The sequence below is a fragment of the Protopterus annectens genome, chromosome 13.part0, assembly GCF_019279795.1.
Source record: "Protopterus annectens isolate FY-2018-M chromosome 13.part0, PAN1.0, whole genome shotgun sequence".
In the NCBI taxonomy this organism is placed as follows: domain Eukaryota; kingdom Metazoa; phylum Chordata; order Ceratodontiformes; family Protopteridae; genus Protopterus; species Protopterus annectens.
In genome coordinates, this window is record NC_056747.1 from 901,993,719 (window position 1) to 902,013,728 (window position 20,010).

Genomic DNA, 20,010 nt, shown 5'->3' on the forward strand with positions numbered 1-20,010 from the left:
AAAAGGCATACCTGCATATCCCAATAATGGAATCATGCAGAAGATACCTCCGCTTCAAGGCAGGTTTTTTTTTTTGCATTACCAATTCTCTGCACTGCATTTTGGCTTATCTAGCCCAGTGTCTTTACAAAGTGCCTGGCACCAGTAATTGCATTCTGCAGACAAAGAAGCATACACATTTATCCTTATCTGGACGACTGTCTCATTCAAGCAGAGGACAAGGTCACTCTTCTTCAACATCTGGCATTTGTAAAAAGGCTTCTAACATGCCTAGGGTAAACTATAAACAAAAAGAAATCCCAACTGGTACCCTCTCGAATAATTACATTCCTGGGTGCAAGCTTGAATACAACTGCCCAGATGGCTTACCTTACGCCAGACAAAGGCAACTGACAACATACTTCAAACAAATGGCAATAAAAACCCAGTTATCTGCAAGACAAATTCTGCAGGCTTTGGGGTTCATGGCATCCTGCATTCTACTAATTCCATATGCGAGACTGCACATGAGGAAACTTCAATGGTACCTAAAAAGTTTATGGAGTCAACATTGTCACAGTCTGGAAACAATGATTCCTCTCATTCCCTGCCTACAACAGGTATTTCTTTGGTGGGCAGAGACATGTCACCAAAACAAGGGACTGTCAATTCACTCTACCCCCTGCCACCCAAACCCTAACTACAGATGCATCAGACTATGCTTGGGGGGCCCACCTGGCAGGGAGATGCATTCAGGGCAAATGGAGCCCAAAACAAATGCATCTACATATCAACCAGAAAGAGATGCTAGCTGTTCAGAATGCTCTGACAGCCTTCAAGGACTTACTTCATCCATGACAGCTACTGATAAAGATGGACAACACCACGGTTATGTGGTACATAAGCAGGGGCTACACATTCCTACTCCCTTTGCAGACTAGCCATGGCATTGTGGAACACAGCTTTGACTTACCAAATACATCTTTAAGCTCAATTCCTGCCAAGAAAACAAAATACTCTGGCAGACGACCTAAGCAGAAATCTTATGGACCTGCACGAATGGAAACTGGATCCACAAATCTTCAGCATGTTAACACAGAAATGGGGAGCCCAGACATAGATCTATTTGCCTCTCCCCAAAATTATCAGTTGGACAAATTCTGCACAAGAACTCATCGCAAAAAAGCATGGAAAGTGGATGCCCTATCCTTCAGTTGGAAACACCTATCATTCTATGCCTTTCCCCCTCTGCCTCTTCTCTCCAAGGTCTTACTAAAAGTCAGACAGGAAAAAACAAAAATGATCCTATTTGCTCCGGACTGGCCTCGCCAGCACTGGTACCCACTTCTAAGGAATATGTCTCAACTTCCTCCTTGGTACTTGCCTCAAATACCTCATCTACTGTCTCAGCAGAACAATCAAATTCTGCGCACTCAGCTCCAAACACTGAATCTTGCAGCATGGCTGATCATTTAATTATTCAAACAACACCTCTCAGTAAATCTGTGATGGATGTCATTTTGGAAGCCAGAAGTCCTAGTACTAGAAAATCTTATGCTGATAAATGGAAGAGATTCTGTGCTTGGAACCAAGCACAAAGAACAGACACAGCAAAGCCCAATATTCCTCAGATTTTACAATATTTGACTAGAGATGCTTGACAAGGGCCTATCTTTTTCTTAAATAAAAATCCATGCCTCTGCCATCTCGGCTCATTACAACACAGAGCCTCCCCTCTTTCCTCATCCTCTGCTTAAACACTATCTTAGAGGGGCCAAAAATTTAACGCCTCCCAGAAGATCACCAACTCCTGCATGGGACCTCAATTTTGTGTTGGAAAAACTCACCCTGCCTCCTTTTGAACCAGCAGCTACTGAGGATATAAAATTTCTGTCTTGGAAAACAGCTTTTCTCTTAGCAGTCACTTCAACAAGAAGGGTTTCAGAACTACAGGCTCTCATGGCTGTGGAGCCTTTTATTACTTTTTACCCGGACAGGGTGTGCCTCAGGACCAATCCTTCTTTTATGCCTAAGGTGGTATCCAATGTGGCTCTTAATCAGACAATTCACCTGCCAACATTTTACCCAAATCCGCAGAACAAGGGGGAGCGGATTCTGCATTCGTTGGACGTACACAGACAACTAAGATTCTACTTAAACAGGACCAAATCTGTAAGAACGTCTGAGCAACTACTGGTAGCATTTGCTACAGGGTCAGAGGGGAAGGCTGTATCAAAGCAGACTATTTCTAAGTGGATAAGCCACTTCATTCGTTTCTGCTACTTGCACCATGGTAAACCTATGCCCAAGGGGATCAGGTCACATTCCACCAGGGCTGCCTCTACCTCAGCAGCTTTTCTCAGAGGGGTTCCAACCAAAGACATTCTAGAGGCTGCTACTTGGAGCTCTGTTCATACCTTCACAAAGCATTATCATTTGCCTCTCTTCTCCAAATCCAGGGCAGGCTTTGCCACTGCAGTTCTGCAGGGCCTTATAACTGCTCCTAATGCTGTTTAGTTCCATCCTCCCATCCATAGCTTTGGGACTCTACCCAAGTGTAATGACTGCAACAGTGAAACACGAAGAACATAGTACAGTTGTGTACACTTACCATAAATGTAGATGTTCGAGTGTATTCATTGTTGCAGTCCGGGTTAGCCACCCACCATCCCCCTTTTCTATACCTTCACTATATACTAAAGCCTTTGTGGTGTATTTGCTTTTAGATGAAGGTAAAGTTTATGTTGCTAAAAGTGCATTTACATATATTTCTGTTTATTTATATAAATAAATAAATATATATATATATATATATATATTTCTGCTCCCCATTTGGGGGGCACCTGACATCTGGGGCAAGAAAAACTGAATAAAATGGCATCGGCTGCATGTTTTATACCCCTGACGATCTGACGTCATGGAAGAGGAGACAGCAACTGACGTAGGACCCAAGACTTTGTTATTCAGGCCGACTGAGGGTAACCTGCCAGCAGATTACCCAAATGTAATGACTGCAACAGTGAATACACTCGAGCATCTACATTTATGGTAAGTGTACACAACTGTACTTTTCTTGTTTAGACTCCTGTCATTTAGCAGTAAGAGCATCAAATTTTCTAGAGTTGATTTTGATACACTCCCAAGTCCAGGAAGTCATCAAAAGAAAGGAGGAGTGCAGGAAGAAGTGGAAGATAGAAAATACTGACCAGGCTAGGAAGGACTACTGGTTGGCTAAGAAAGAAGTTGCAATAACAAAGAATAGGGCATCGGAGGCACTGTACCAACTTATGGAAAGTGACTCAGTAAAGGGCCCAACGAAACTATATCAGGTTGCAAGCCAAAGACAGAACGATAAAGAGCATAGTCAGACATCCTTCATAAGGGATGCCAGCAACAACCTGCTCACTAGTCCACAAGACATCAAAGGCAGATGGAAGGAGTATTTCCAGCAGCTTCTGAATGAAGAAACCCCCACAGAAGCTGTAATGACCATGAAACAGCCTACGATGAGAGAAGAGGAGGAGCCCACCCTAGAAGAAGTATGAACAGCACTAAGGAAGATGAAGTCAGGGAAAGCAGCAGGCTCAGATGAGGTCACCAGATATAAGGATGCTGGGTGAGACAGGGGAGAAATGGCTTCTGTGGATACTAATAGCAGTGTGGAGAGAAAGGCGTATCCCAGATGAATGAAGAATAAGCATACTGATGCCACTGTACAAGAACAAAGGGGACATCCACAACTGTGGGCAGTACAGAGGCATCAAACTCATCACATTGCATGAAAGTTCTGGAGAGGGTGATTCATAAATGCATACACAGAGTAGTAGAATGTAAAATGGGAGCTGAGCAGTTCATATCTGGATGCAGCAAAATTGACCCGATATTTGCATTGAGACAGATACTTGAGAAGAAGCTAGAGATGAGGAGAAAGTCCAACTGGGCATTCCTAGACTTGGAGAAAGCATATGACAAGGTCCCAAGAAAGATGTGGGCAGTACTGCAGTGGTTTGAAGTCCTAGAAACACTGGTAGATTTAGTACAATCTGTGTACAAAGACCCAATGACTCAAGTACGAACAGTGCTCGGCCTCACAGAAGGGTTCCCAGTGGGAGTGGGTGTACACCAGGGTTCAACTCTAAGCCCACTGCTGTTCATACTGGTGATGGACTACATTAGCAAACAGATTGGAGGGGACAGATCAACAGAGCTGCTGAATGTAGATGATGTGGCAGTACAGGCAGACTGAGCTACAACTTCAGCAAAGGATAGAAGAATAGAATGCAAATCTGAAGGCGCATGGGATGAAACTAAGCACAATTAAGATGGTGGTAATGGCAGCAAATTGGAGAAATCAGAAGAAACTGAGAATAGAGATAGAAGGGAAGATAGTGGAACAGGTAAACAGCTTCAAGTATCTGGGAGGGGTGGTTGAGGAGAAGGGTAGTCTGAATGAAGAGGTCAAATCTAGAATCAGGGAGGCTGCAGCCAACTGGCATAGAGTATCAGGTGTAGTCTATGACAGAAGAATGCCAAATAAGCTGAAAAGCAAGGTATACAAGACAGTGTTGTGACCAGTACTACTGTATGGTACAGAAACCTGGGCAGTAACGGCAGAACAACTGAAGAAGCTAGAGGTGATCAAAATGAAATGCCTGCGAATGGTGGTAGGATGCACACTGTGGGACAGACGAAGAAATGAGGACATAAGAGCAGAAGCTAAAGTAGCTCCAATTGCAGAAAAAAATCAGAGAATGGATTACGGTGGTCTGGGTGCATGTAGAAAAGCAGAAGACAATCTGGTGAAGAAGATTTGGGACAGACAGGAAGAAAGTAAGAGGAAACAAGGGCATCCAGCAAAGAGGTGGATGGACTGTGTGAAAGAAGATCTGTGGCAGTCAGGCATGAGTGTTGAAGAAGGCAGGAGTCTGGCACTGAATCGAAAGATACAGCGACAGTTAACTTGATACCCCAACCCCATGTAGAAAATGGGAAAAAGGGGGCTGATGATGATTATGATACACTGGAAGGTTTGTCAGTTTCTCACTGCATAAAAATGCTCTGTGGGAAAGGATAATGTTTTAGCCAATATTCAAGGCCTCCAAGGCCTAGAAGAGACAGGTGCAGATCATTCCTGGCAAAGCAGCATGGTCTGTTGACCATATCCTCCCTTGTAGAAAATTATTAACCCCCTTGGAGTAATACCAACAACTAAGCCAGTTGTTACAATCACCTGTTTGTATTGTGGAATTATACTTGCAGAAGGTACAATGATGCTCAATGCTAGTCTCATATTGGCCAGGGACACGCACTCCGAGAGATCCATGTCTCTCTACATGTAGTTTGAAAAGTTCTCTCTCAAGTCATTTACAAATAGACAGACTATGACAGTCTTACAGATGTCATCTTTGGCAGACTGCTAAGAGGTGGCCTGTGTCTGGCATATAAGGCATCATCTGACCTGGAATTGTTGGCCCCAATGCACATCAGCAAGTCAAATGGCATCAGAAATACTTGGTCCAGGGATCTAAAACTCTAATATAACATCAACCAAACAGTTTGCATCACAAAGAGGATACTAATGCCATGGAACTGTCTTGCCAATCACATAAAACAAAGTTCAAACCTGTCCATATTCAAGCAGAACTTGGATATATAGATAGGTAATATAAAATTTGTATAACTTTTATGTATTGGTTGTTGTTCTTACATTTCCCATGTTAATTGATTAATTTATTGGCTGTGTGTTATATAAAAGAAGGAGTGGTAGATGCTGTCTTTTATACACTGATGAAAGTTTTTTTTACCTGAAAGCTGTGTTATATTAAACAGATTTTTTTATACTTTGCATTGCTCAGTTCATATATTTTTTTGCATTTGGCTATAGTTTATGAACTAAGCTTTGTTCCTATTATTTTGGTTGGTTATTGTAATATTAAATTTACCCCTAGACTGCACCCTCTACTAATAATGGACAGAGGCTGCTCCTAAATGCTTTATCCCATTGCATAAGGACGTCTGTCCCTCCAAGAGGGATATGTTTAACCAAAGACTCACACATCAAAAAAGTACTGTTCATTCAGCATAAGTAATCAATGTAGAGAAAGTTATTCATTATGAAGGCATTAAGCAACATCAGTTCCAACACATAAAGAATCCTACTTGCATTCTAAGCAGTACTAATCTCTAGTTGAGTCTACAAATGTGTTGAAAAATTATGTACATGAAGCCAAATATTTTAAGCAGTGATAAAAATACAAGGTTGTCAGACAGAAACACAGGACTACACCATGAAGTCTGTTTGTAGCTCACTGCACTAATACACAAATTACCTCTCTACCAAAATCAGCTAGTTTCAACACAGAGTGTTCCTCATGAAACAGTAATCCTGAATCAGCATCAGTAACGGAGTTATGTACCATTTCAAATACTACATAAGGGAATTGAGCTCCATGATTCAGCAGTACATTTTAAAACAAATAATTGGCCATCATCAGCTTTCACACTTCAGTTTGCAAATTAATCTTTCAGAATGCAACTACTTTCTGAGGAAAAAATAATTTGAAAAACAAACCAACAGACTGGAGATGCTAGCTAGCAATGTGGTTCCTTAACAGGATGTCAGTCACTCAATGATGAAAAGATTTCCTCAGCAGTCACAAAAAGCTTTTTCTTTCTTTTTTTAAGCAATATTAATACTTAGTCTTCTTTAACCCACCACTGCAGCAAATCAAATAGCAAATAAATCAACCAACATACGTCCATACTCTAATACATGGTCAACTTCGTGGAATAAAAATACCCAGCAACACCATTGCTCTAATCACACCAACACTTCCTGACAACTCACCCAGAAAAATAATGCAGCATGATCCATAAACAGTATCAGACCTTCTGATATTTTAGTAAAATAATTCTAAAATAGCAAGTTTTACAATGTGAAAACTCTGGCACATACCGAGTCCATATATGTAGTACAACAGAAGTTCCTGCTTCTGTTTTAAGCAGATCGGAAGCCGGGGTGAAATCCGTGATTGACTGCACAAGGGTGTGCATAATTATAGAATGGGTGTTTCCTGGGCAAAAATAGAAGAGGAGGCCGTGCATAATAATAGAGTGGGCGTTTCCTGAGTGAAAAGAGAAGAAGAGGGTGTGTTCAACTGAAATCTGCAGTCTGAAAGGTGGGCAAAGTGTCAGAGGCTTAAGTAAGTGTGAGATTAAAGTTTTATTGAAGATGGCTAGAAGTACTAATAGCGGCTCAATCAGGATCTCTAAAAATAGAGAAAATAACTGTTTCCTTGTGTGGTAATGTTATTTTTGAGTGGTGGGATCATTAGATAGGGGAGAAAATACATTGTGGAGCAGAAATAATGTACTATTTCCTGTAGTCCTTTAAAGATTCTGAATATAAACAGGAAGATGCAGGGATGGATGCAGTTTTTTTTCCCTCAGATCTCTGATTCAGACACTGAGGAGAGCTCAGTTTCTGATTCTCCCTGTGGTGGTTTCCCTTTCTCTAAGACTGTTGCTAGAATGTGCCAGTGTTTTCAGTGGAAGAACAGAGAGGTTTCTCAGTTCCTCAGAAAATGCTATGAGTTGTTGCAGAAGGATTATGCAGAAACCGCACAGACTCCTCCTGTCCTGTCTGCTTTAGATGATGTGTGTTATTGCCTGCAATTTTCCTGATGATCAGCTACCCCTAAAACTGCAGATAAGTTTTATAACGTTCCTCAGTTTTTTTTTAATTTTTATACAGTATTCTCACATCTGATCTAGCAGCTGTAACTTTGTTTGATCCCCCTGTATCTTAGTTAATTCCAACCCTAATCTTTTTGTTAAGGATGAGGAAATTATTGAAAAGTATGGGGATAAGTCTATATACTTTTGCAACTGTGATTTTCAGAATTTTGAATTGTCAGGCTAGTATGTTTGTTCTGACAAATTATGAAACTACGAGGAATGTTTTAAATGCAGTTTCTTCTTCAGGAAAAATCTGCTTTAAATAACTTAGTTTCTTCTATTGCACAGATCATGACTTATTGTTGGCAGTTTGTGTATGACTCTGTTGATACTTCTTTCAGGGCTATGGCCACTGGTACTGTTTTGAGGAGGTTTGCATGGCTGCTTTCTCAGAACCTCCCAGATGATGATAAAAATGAGATTTCAAATTCTCCTTGGATAGAGATTTAGTGTTTGACCCCACTGCCGCAGAAGTTATCAAAAGGTGTGATGAAAGGGCAAGCTGATCCAGGAAATATCTAAGATGTTTCAGCCCTCCTTTTCCAAATAGTTAAGGGAATTCTTCTCTCATCCCATTTTAGATAAAACAGTAAAGAATCTCAAAAAATTCATGCAAACAGATGCTTAAGAAATTGTAATGGGTGTTCTAAAAACAAGTCTCAAAGCTCAAAAAAAAAAAAACAAGGGCAATCCAACAAGTTTGTATGACTGTTCAAGAGACCTTGTGACCCCTTCCCACTCTGGCTCCTCTTTTCTTCCATAAAGTCTGAATTTCCATTTTTCTCTCTGGCAACAGATTGTTTCAGACAAATGGATTTTAAAAATTCATTCATCAAGGTTACAGATGGCAGTGGGAGGAAATTCTTCCTTTCCGGGGGTCATTCATCATCCTCCAGATAAGATGTTTTTGTTTCCACCTGTTTTTCATCACATGCTGTCCTAAGGAGTGATAGAACCAGTTCCTCTTTCCCACATTGGTAAGTGTTTTTATTCAAGGATGTTCCTAGAGCCAAAGAAAGAAATTGCCTCGAGACCAGTTGTGGATCTTTCTTTCCTAAACCTGGTTGTGATAGTGCCCAAATGCAAAATGATCGCACTTTGCAACCTATTACCTCTTCCTCTCAAGTTTCCTGCCACCACTAGAGTTAAAATATGCTTATCAGCACATCCCTGTTCATTCAGACTTTCAAATACTTAAGCTTTTGTTGTCTGGATCACCTAATTAGTTGTCTGTCTTATCCTATGGACTATCCACTGAATGAAAAGTGTTCACAAAGTGACTAGCTCCAGTTATAGCTCACTGCAGGCTAGAGGATATCCACATTTTTCATATTTAGATGACTAGTTTATCTTTCCAGAGTCTTTTTTCGAAGTGTCAGGAATCTCTGTCTTGGGTGAGAGATCTGTTACACAAGCTGTGATTCCAAGAGGACATTCAAAAGTCTTTCTTGATTCCTTCACATACAATTGTGTTCCTGGGATGTCAACTAGACACCTCAGTTCAAAGAACTTTTCTTCCACAGGAAAAAAAAGTAGATCTTTATTTAGATGTATTGTAAGGTTTTCCACTCAGACTCCTGTCACTGTGAGGGAATACCTCAGGATTTTGGGTTTCATGGCACCTATGATTCTCATGAAAGCAGTGGCAAGACTCTACATGAGAAAGATTCATTGTATCTGAAATCTCATTGGTCTTAGCATCAACACCCTTTATCTTTTCAAGTAATAGTGTTGGGGTTTGTCAGAAGAGAAACCTTTTGGTGAAGACAACAAATATCCTTAAGTCCGGGTCCAACTTTTTCACTCCCTGCTCCAAAGCAGTCAGTCACCACAGATGCTTTGGACTTTGCTTGGGGAGCAGGTTCAGGAGGGAGTGTGCAACACCAAGGACAGATGCAAATACATAAATATCAAGGAGATGCTTGCCCTGATAAAGGGCACTCAACTCTATGAACCATATTTTATCCCCAGGACTTCTTCAAGTGGTTGCAGGCAGTACCACAGTCATGTGGTACATCCACAAACAAGGGGATAAAAAGGTGTCACGTCCTTTGCATACTAGCCATTTTAGCTTGGGATATAACTTCACAGCACAGTCTCACTCTACAAGCATAGTACTTTCCTTCAGAGTAAAATTGTGAGGCAGACAAGCTTCACATTACCATCACATTCCCTCATGAATGGAAAGTAGATCAGAGACTCTTCAAAAATTTGATCCATCTGTGGGTAGTTCCTTGGGTTGACCTCTTTGGGGAAGCTCAAGGAACAAAGAGAGACTGGGATTTTGGATGCAGGCATTTAATGAGAATAGCAATATTCTTATAGAATGTTGTATCCACAAAGTAGCAGAAAGTATTCTAAAACTAAACCAACATGGAAATGGAGAAAAGGAGATTTTGCCAATAGGGATGACTTCAGTTAGGGATATAGATTATAGGCAAGAGGGGGTTGGACTTTATTGGAGGAAACTGGCAAAGGAACTAAGGTATTGGGAGCAAATACATAGAGTGGGAAAGTTGATAAACAATCAACTGGCAAGATTCTGTTCCAGAACCCCATGCAAAAAGACTGGGAAGACAGATGCCTTTTCTTTTCCTTGGACAGGAATGTTCCTTTATGCTTTTCTACTGTTTCCACTAAAATCCAGGGTACTTCTGAAGGTTCAGAAGGAATCCGTCAAGATCATTGTGGTGACTCCTTTTTGGCACAGGCAACCGTGGTTCTTCCTTCTTTTAGAAATGGTCAGGGGCAATTGCTACAAGTTTGTCCACAGACTGGAGCTACTCACAAAAGGACAGGGGTGTTTGATAAACCCCATCAGTCATCCTTAATTGACTCCCTCGATGGTAGTCTTAATTTCTTTTACACACCTGTTTACTGAGCATGTGCAGCAGATACTAATGGAGGCAAAAAAGCCTGCTACTTGAAAATCATATATTAACAAATGGAAAAAAAGTTTTCTAATTGGTGCCCACAAAATCACCACCATCCATTCAGGTCTAGCTGCTAGTTACTCTCCAATGTCTTTTCTTATTCCTCAAAGTAATGTATCATCCATTTCAGCATGTCTGCTCATTGATCCTCCTCTTTCAATGCAGTCTTGTGTCAAAATGTTCTTTAATGGCGTTTTGAATAAGAGGCCTCCAGGAAAACCAGTAGCCCCTCCTTGGGATCTTAATTTTATTAGACAAGCTAACACTTGCTCCATTTGGACCAGCTAATCGGGCTGACTTGAGGTTCTTAACATAGAAAACAGTTGTTCTGACTTTTGCACAAAGGATATCTGAGTTGTAAGTTCTTATGGTAAGTAAATTCCATCTCATTTTACATAGGGACAGAGCTTCTTTCATGCCTAAAGTGGAATCCAGGTTTACTTTAGGGCAAACTATCCATCTCCCCAGCTTCTTTCTTGAACCTAAAAGTGACGGAGAAAGGATACTCCATACCTTGGATATCCACAGACAATTCTGATACTATCTTGACAGAACTAATTTTTTTTTTCATATCTTCACATCAATTGTTCATTTCTTTTGAGGGTAAGATGGGACAACCTGTGTCAAAACAGGCTATTTCCAAATGATTGTCTAAAGTTATTACCCTTTTATTATACTTCCCCATAACAAAACTATTCCAGGTAGGGTCAAGGCCCACTCTATCAGGACTTTGGCTTCATCTATGGCTTTTTGGAAAGGGTTGGATTCTAGAAGCTGCTACGTGGTCCCCTGTACATACTTTTAGAAAGCACTATAAGCTCAGTTCCTTCCAGGGGCCCCTGGACTCTTCCGTCTCCCAAGTGTAGTTAGCAAAGGTAATCAATCTATCCATATAGCTAATGCTCTTACAGCAGTGATCAATATAATGAACATGGTACACTTGTGTAAGTTGAATTTACCATAATAGATGTTCGAAAGATTGCTGCTGCCATAGCCGATTCTTCCATCCATCCTCTTTGTTTGTTGTGTTTTTTATGGCAGTGTGAGGGCAAATATTTATTTATTTATTTATTTATTTGATCATTCCTAGCTTTGTCTTTGCAGGTCTCAGCTTCACTCTGTCCGCTAGCAAGAAAGCTCTGAAGGGCTTTGCTCTTAAACTTGTCTTTTAGTCAGCTAAGCTCAAGCTGCCTGGCAATTTAGGTGCATGGAATGCTGAAGCTGTGGAAGCTGTCTGACTGTTATATCCTTATATACCCATATAGCTAAGGCTACTGCAGCAGTGATCATTCTAACGTTTACTGTTATGTTAAGTTCAACTTTCACAGCTGTACTTTCAGAGACATATAAAGGCTATCTAAGGTTTATATTGAGTATGAAGGTGAAGGACGAACAGGGTTACAAATGTATATAGCTGGGAGGTGCAAGTAAAACTATTTAGGTACTGGAGAAGACTGGTTGTAGGGTATAAAACTCTGAATAAAAATAACTAGTTTGACGATATGGCACGCTGAAGATGTGTCATTTATCCTGGAGATGTACCAGAGCAGATCCATTGATCTGATAAGTAAAGGTTTAGCTTTGTGTTAAATAAGTTTGCATTCTGAATGAATTTCAATGGTAGTGGGACATTGTTAAATAGTTTAGCTCCACTGTTTGACTACATAGTTACCTACAGTATTAGATGATTTGGTTATACTGATTCGTGATTTTTTCTTGAAAATGTAAACTTCATTTTGAGGAGTAGTGTTATATTAAGTTGTTAAGGCCTGGGTAATTGTCTGGCTTGCAGAAAAGTCTGTGTATTGTAATCAGCTGAGATAGAGCTACATTACGTGATAGTTCTAGCCAATTTAATTCCCTGAGGATTAGACGCTGGTGTGTTCTATTAGTATAGTTTGGCTATTTTATAACATTGCTCAAGTTTGAACAGTTGTGAGGCTTGAATTTTAGTGAAGAGTGGGGCAGCATGCAGGAATGATGACAGTAAGGAAGAAGAGGCTTATATGTCTGCTGGCTATGTCAGCGAGGTAGGTTTTTATGTTTAATTTCTCCAACTCTTTGAGGTTTCTAATACCATGACTTGAATGGACCCCATTCCTAAGTCCAGGGTATGATTAAAGTTTATGAAAGTAGTACATCAATCTATGATGTTAGCCAAAAGTGTTTATTTCTGCACCCACAATGTGCCCAGATCTGATTCTTCCTGCAATTCATATGGAGTTGCATGCATCAGTAGCATATCTAAATATGACTGTAAATTCTCTTTTATGAGACCGATTGCTCCTGCTATTTTTGGAAATGTCTGGGTATCTTTCTTCCACATTGCTCTCATTTCTGCCTACAAATCCTGATGTTGTCATTTCATTCGTTCCTCAACCTGTGGATTTCAGATCCAACCTTGTATCTGACTCTACTGCTTTCCAAGCTTAAGATTCAAAGCTCAGGTTCCTGCTCTTTCCATCCCATAATGCCTCATTCCCCCAGATTACCTCAAATCTCATTTGGCACTTGCCCAAAAAGCATTTTCATTGCTCCTGTAATTTTTCTAAACAGTTGCGTAAGTCGGCTATCAGCGGGTCTTTTTTTATCCTAGCTCGCTGTTCCTTCCTCTTGTCCCACTTTCTTTCTAGTGTGTGTGTGTGTGTGTGTGTGTGTGTGTGTGTGTGTATATATATATATATATATATATATATATATATGTGTATGGTTTACCGACATAATGTTGAATTTCATAGTGTCTAATAGTCATTTGTTTGAAAAATAACATCTCAACCCAAAACATTGAATTATCAAAATGTCTACAATCATTTAATTGAAAAACCAATGAGATCAACCCTACTATTTTACAGGGGGGCTATGCCCCCCTGCACCCCCCACACACCCCCTACTTAAATATATCAACTCCGAGATCGCACTACAGTGCAGAAATGGGCAAATTAGATACTTTCAACATTGTGTGTTTAGACTAATTTTATTTCAAAATTTTGATTAGCCAATACAGTGTGTCCAACCAATTCAGATTCAACCATTTAGCATTCAACATTATGTCAGTAAACCTATATATATATATATATATATATATATATATATATATATATATATATATATATATAGACACCTCCCAGTTGGGGGGCATTTTCTGTGACGGACGGTCCAAGGCATGTGGACGTCTCAGGAGACCAATTTTCATATCAACGTCCTGGAGATGAGTGGTTCTTCTGGTTTTCCAAGAACTAAACAGTTTTCTTCATTTGGGGACCATTGCAATTCAGACGGACAATATATCTGTTGTGTGGTACCATCAACAAGCAAGGGGGAACCACATCTTACCCTCTGTGTCAAAAAGCAGTGATAGTGTGGCAATGGGTGATCTCTACCAACCTCTTTCTAGTAACAATGCACATTCTGAGGGAGGCCAACATTCTAGGGGACAAGCTCAGCAGAGCTTTACTGATGCCTCATGAGTGGTCTCTAAACCAGTCAATGGCAAACATGATCCTCCTCAAGTGGGAACAACCTTGCTGCAATCTCTCTGCCTCTACCCCAACAATAAATGCAGCAAGTTATTTGCCTTGATCCCTCCACTGGGACAGTCCCAAAAGATACTATAGTCCATGCTTGGCCTCCTGGTCTACTTTATGCATTCCCCCCTTACCCCTGATTTGGAAATTCCTTCAGAAACTCATTAGATGAAAGGCAAAGTAATCCTCATTGCGTCTTTCTGGCCTTGCCAGGTCTGGTTCACCTTCCTCTGGTCTCATCTAGTTTGTCTTCCATGGACTTTGGAACCACTTCCAGACCTGTTGTTCCACCCATCTGGTTAGATGCACCCAAGTCTTCTGGATCTAAAATTGACCACATGGTTTCTCCAGTTCCAGTGATGGCTAGACATTCCAGGCTTTCATCCCTGGTCCAAGAGATACTGATATCAACTCACAAATCATCTACCAGAAAGATATTTAAGAGTAAATGGAAACGATTCTCCATTTGGGCACAACAGAAGCTAATAGATCTTTTACTGCACCTGTTCCTGTGATTTTAGATTCCCTGGCTTTCCTCTTCCAGAATGGATCTGGCTATTCCACATTGAAGGTTCAGTTGGCAGCCATTTCACATTTCCACAAAGGGGAAAACTCTACATTCTTCTAAGCTATGTAAGGTGTTTCACAGAGGCACCTTTTTACTTTACTTCACCCCCCAATCAAGGATCCAACTCCCCCTTGAAATCTTACTTTGGTTTTACAACCTTTGGTTCTTCCCCCTTTGAACCAGCAGCTAAGGTATATCTAAAGTTTCACTCCTGTAAAACAGCCTCTTTAGTAGCTATTACGTCAGCAAAAAGACTTTCCAAGCCCTCTCTTCTAAACCTCCTTATTTAATCTTCCATAAGGACAGAATATCTGTGGACCAATCCATCCTTTTTTTACCTAAAGTGGCCACAAAAAGCAATATCAATCAGTCTATTCATCTTCTTGTTTTCTTTCCCAATTTTCAGAACAAGGGAGAATACATGCCACATCTTGATGTTCATAGGCAGTTACGTTTTAATCTGGACAGGACAAAATCCTTCAGAAAATCTGACTAGCTGTTCATATCCTTTTCAGAGGTTAGGAAAGGTACAGGAGTTACCAAACCTACTCTAGCCAGGTGGTTATGAGACTGCATCTCTCTTGTTTATTCATCAAACGGCATGTCTTTGCCTGGACATGTCAAAGCTCATTCTACGAGATCTATGGTGACTTCTCATTTGTGCGGCTGCCTCTTGGTCAAGGTTTCATATTTATTTCTCATTACAAACTAAACATTATTTCTAGGAACTGAGCTGCTTTTGCCTCTATGGTGTTTCAGAATATCCTTCCATGAGGGTCACCCTAGGGTTGTGTACCTGAGGACTCTATTCCACAGGTTGAAGAACAAATGAAAATGACAACATCAGATAAAGAAGTTATGTTCTTACCATCTCTGTAGTCCATTTTCATTCTTCCTCAACCTCCCCACCCTCCTTCCCCCTGGCCTTTTTCTATGTAGATGTGACAGTGTTGGTTTCTATTAGGAACTACAGTTGCTGTGTTGAGGCCCTGAACCTTTCTGTTCTTATTTGACTGTGTAGGTACCTTAGGTGTATGTTTTTATCAAACTCAATCTGAGGTAATCTGGGGGAATGAAGCATTATGGGATAGAGAGGAGGAGCTTCAGCTTTGAATCTTAAGCTTGGAAAGGGGCCGAGTTGGATCTGAGGTCTGATCCAAAACCCACAAGTTGAGGAAGAATGAAAATGGACAACACAGGTGGAACGTTATGGTAAGGACATAACTTCTTTTTTTTTTTTACTTTGTGTCTCTCTGTACTTAATACACTGTAATCAATGGGTGTAGCAATTTCAGTGCTACTTTTGTCTTCTTTTCATTGACTACTACATCTGGTTTTCTTACATCTGTTTTCTGAACTGCTGGGTGATTCCATGTGATATAAACTACATCATTCTCTATAATGCTTTGTGGCTTATGTTTCAAATGCTTCTCAGCTACTTCAGTATTGTAGTATTTGCACAATCACCAGCAGTCTTCCACATTATTATGCCTTTTAGTATACAGACCCCGTCGTTAGTATATCACACTCAGCAACAAGATGCGTGACTATTTCCACTTCTGTTGGCACTGCTTGCCACCTGATTGTCTATTAGCCCACATGTTCAATGGACTTTGTAAACCAATGTTTATGTAGTCTTCTATCCTGGGCCGCCAATATTAACTTTTCATCTTCTGGTTTAAATTGAACCTCTACCATTCCTGCTTCAAATCCTGATAAACATGAGTTTGTTCCAGGAGTTTTCTATATTTGTGGCTTTTCAACATTTCTTTCCTTCTCCTTCTCATTATTTTCTTTTTTTTTTGTCTTTTTGGCACATTCAGTTGCTGTCTGATTTTCGTCTGCTTCTGGTTTGATTTCCATTCCCGCTTGACACCTGAATGCTTTTGCTAAACTAAGCAGAGATGTCATCTTCAGAAGACTTCTCATTATTTATTTATTTATTTATTTATTTCCAGTTTGATGACCAGGGATGTCCACTGGGCTCAGAGAGTCCGTTTTCAGTGGAGGCCCGGGGAGAAAAGCTCCATGTTACAAAGTTTAGATACAGATACAATATAGAAAAGAAGAACAATTTACAACTATGTTTCATGCTAGAGAACAGATGTAATTTCTTAGGTACATGTTACCTTTAGATACAGATACAGTATTATTAATGAACAATTTACAGTTACATTTCATGTTAGAGAGCAGGTGTAGATTCTTAGGTACATGGTACAAATTTGATATTTACAATATGTACATATGTGTGGTAGCCTATAGATCATAGCTAGAGAGGCTAGTAATCATAGCTGGAGAGGGGTTTAGAGGTGGAGAGAGACTTATAGGACTAGTTATTATGTCAGGATTAGTCATTATGTTTTAAAACTTTCATTATGTGTGAATCTGATGAAGTCAGCAGATATGTATGCAGTCCCACAATCGCATATCTATACATATAATTAATTTCAAGGAGACCCATACCTCTTTCAGAGCAAGGGATATACTCTTGATATACACAATTTTTATATATCATTTGATAAGCATGAAGCATTTTTCTTGTATTTCTGTCCAACAAATACAATGTCTTTTGGGCCAGTCAGTCACACCAAAACTTGTTAAAACAGGAAGAGCAAATTGGTTTATAACTTGGACTTGATTCCTAAATGTCAGAGCTGTTTTCAATATTAGTTTCAGTATTCCTTATGGAGTTTTATTCAGATTTGTTCTTGCTTTATTGCCAATCCTTCATCAGTTCCCAAATATTTATGCACTCCTTACTACTCAAATTTCTTCATAACACATTCCTGTCCTAGACTGATACTGTTGTGGTACTGCAACTTTCCTGCTTTAAGTTGCTTTTGCTCATTTATCAAGACAAAGTGTTGTTATATCATCTGAAAAAGTTTTAACCACTTGCAGATGTGCTTTCCTTTCAGCTCCTCATCTGTTGAACTATATAGTTTTAAGTCATCCACAAAAAGTAGATGAGAAATCCTTAAACAAGTATGTTATCTAGGAGCCAAATTATAACCAAGACTTAATCGGTTAAGTAAACACCTTAATAGGTTAAAGGCAAGATGAAACAGCCAAGGCACAAAATCACCCTGGAATGTCCCCTGTAAAATTGGTATCCATAAGATAATAATTTGCCCTTTGCCATGACTTAATTTCAAAGTGGTTTGCCACTGTTTCATAGTCACTGTAATGTAATTGATCAATGTAGCATGCATGTTGTACTACATCTGCAAGCACTCCTTTATCCATAAATATGGGATGCTGTTGGATGCTTTTTGTAATGTATCCATTGCATACTTAGATTCTTCCCCTTTTTACAAATCTCCATTATAACTTTATTTAGTAACAAATGTTCCTTTGTTCCATATGACTTTTTGTTACACTTTTGTTCTATTTCCATGATTCAGTTTTCTTCTATATGACTAAACCCTGCCGGCATCAATTCCATTATATAGCTTATACATTGTCAGAAGGCAAGTTATTGGTCTTTAGTTTTTAAGATGACTTGTAGGTTCACTTAAGGAGGAGCATAATTTTTCCTGTTATTAACCAGGTCGATGTCTGTTCGGGATGCATGCATAAGTAGTTCTTACTTAATACTCTTAGCCAGAAGTTAGGTACTGCATCTAGGAGTGTGGGGGGCATTTAGGAGCTTTTCTTAATTTTGTTTCATTTTCTCTAGCTGTTGCTTCATCCCATTTCATATCCTGTACATTTAAATTTCTTACCGTTTTTTTTTTCCTTTTTCTGTCCATTCAACATCTTAGTCATGTTCCACAGGGTCTTCATAAATATTTCAGCACAATATATCTATTTCTTTTTTTGTTGGTGTTTCTATTTTTCTTCCCAATTCTGTATAAAACTCTTTAGGGTCATCAGTGAATTGCTTATTTTGTACTTTTCCTTTATATTTTTTCTGTTTTTCTGCCTGTGTTGATATCTTTAGTTGTTCTTATTTGTAATAGTGTATGATAGATCCTGGTCTGTTCTGATACTGCATGTATCTTTTATTGCATCGATGTTTCCATGTATTTTTGTTGAACTGCTCTGTTTTCCATAATGTTCTAACAGTGACACTTTTTGTCTTAATTGCTTTATATTTTTCTCTATTCACTGCTTCCATGATGGCATTTTATTTCTACTCTTCCTTTCCCTTACTGCTCTGCATTTTTGTGGTAAGACTTTATCAGTTATTAATTTAGCTCACAGTAATATATCCTATTAACTTCTGTTATATTGCATGGATTTCTGTTAATAGTCAAGTACCGTGTTCATCTGTTTTAGCAGACTGCAAATATTTTGGGTGTATTGTTTTAATCAGTCTTAATATGTCTCTCCATGTCTATTAAATCAACCAACTTTTTATCTTAAATAATTTTCTTCTAAACTGAGGGCACTTTCTTTGTTCTCTGTTTTCTATGGGCATTCCAGAACATCATCTTGTGACATATTCTTTTCAGCTGCATCCTGCATCATCCATTGCTCTTTAATACGGGAACTTAATGGCCTATCACTCCAGAACATTGACTGTGTCAGAGTTGTCAGTTTTTCCTGCTCTATCTCTTGATGTGTAGCTCCAACTGAACTTTTGTACTGGTTTCCTACTGAAGGGTCCAGAGCATCTTCATGTGGCAAGTGATTAGATGCTTTTCCCATTCCACCTGTTTCTTAATTTGGGGACTTATTGTTCCATCATGCTGTGACATTACCTGAGTTGGATTTTCTACACTAAATCTTTTACTTTGTAGGTAATCCACAGCTTCAGTTTTTAAGTTTTCTATTACTAATACTCCTTTTTACTTTGTTTTTTATTTTTGTTTGGTGAAATTTTCCATATCCAGATGTATTTCTCTTCAAATGTCTGTGGTACTGCATTTTAGTTTTGAATAGTTTTGCATTCTTCTTGGCATAAATTCTTCAGCATTTCACATCTCTTTTTCTTTCCCATGCCCATATTTCTTCTTCAGATGTCTCCCTCTCCACCTGTTTTGCCTTACTTTGGGGACTCATTCTTCCTTTATGTTGTGATATACAGTAACCTGCTAGATTTTCTACACTAAATCTTTTACTTTGCAGGTATTCCATAACTTCAGCTTCTATTTGTTTAACTTCTGTGTTACAGATCTTCAATTCTATGTTCCCCCTTTGTGATCTTATTTTTGTACTGTGAAAGTTTCCATATCTGCATGCCCTTGTTTGTATTTCTCTTCAGATATCTTTGGAGATCCTTTTTTGTATTAATTATTTTGGATTTCTCCTTTGCTTAAATATT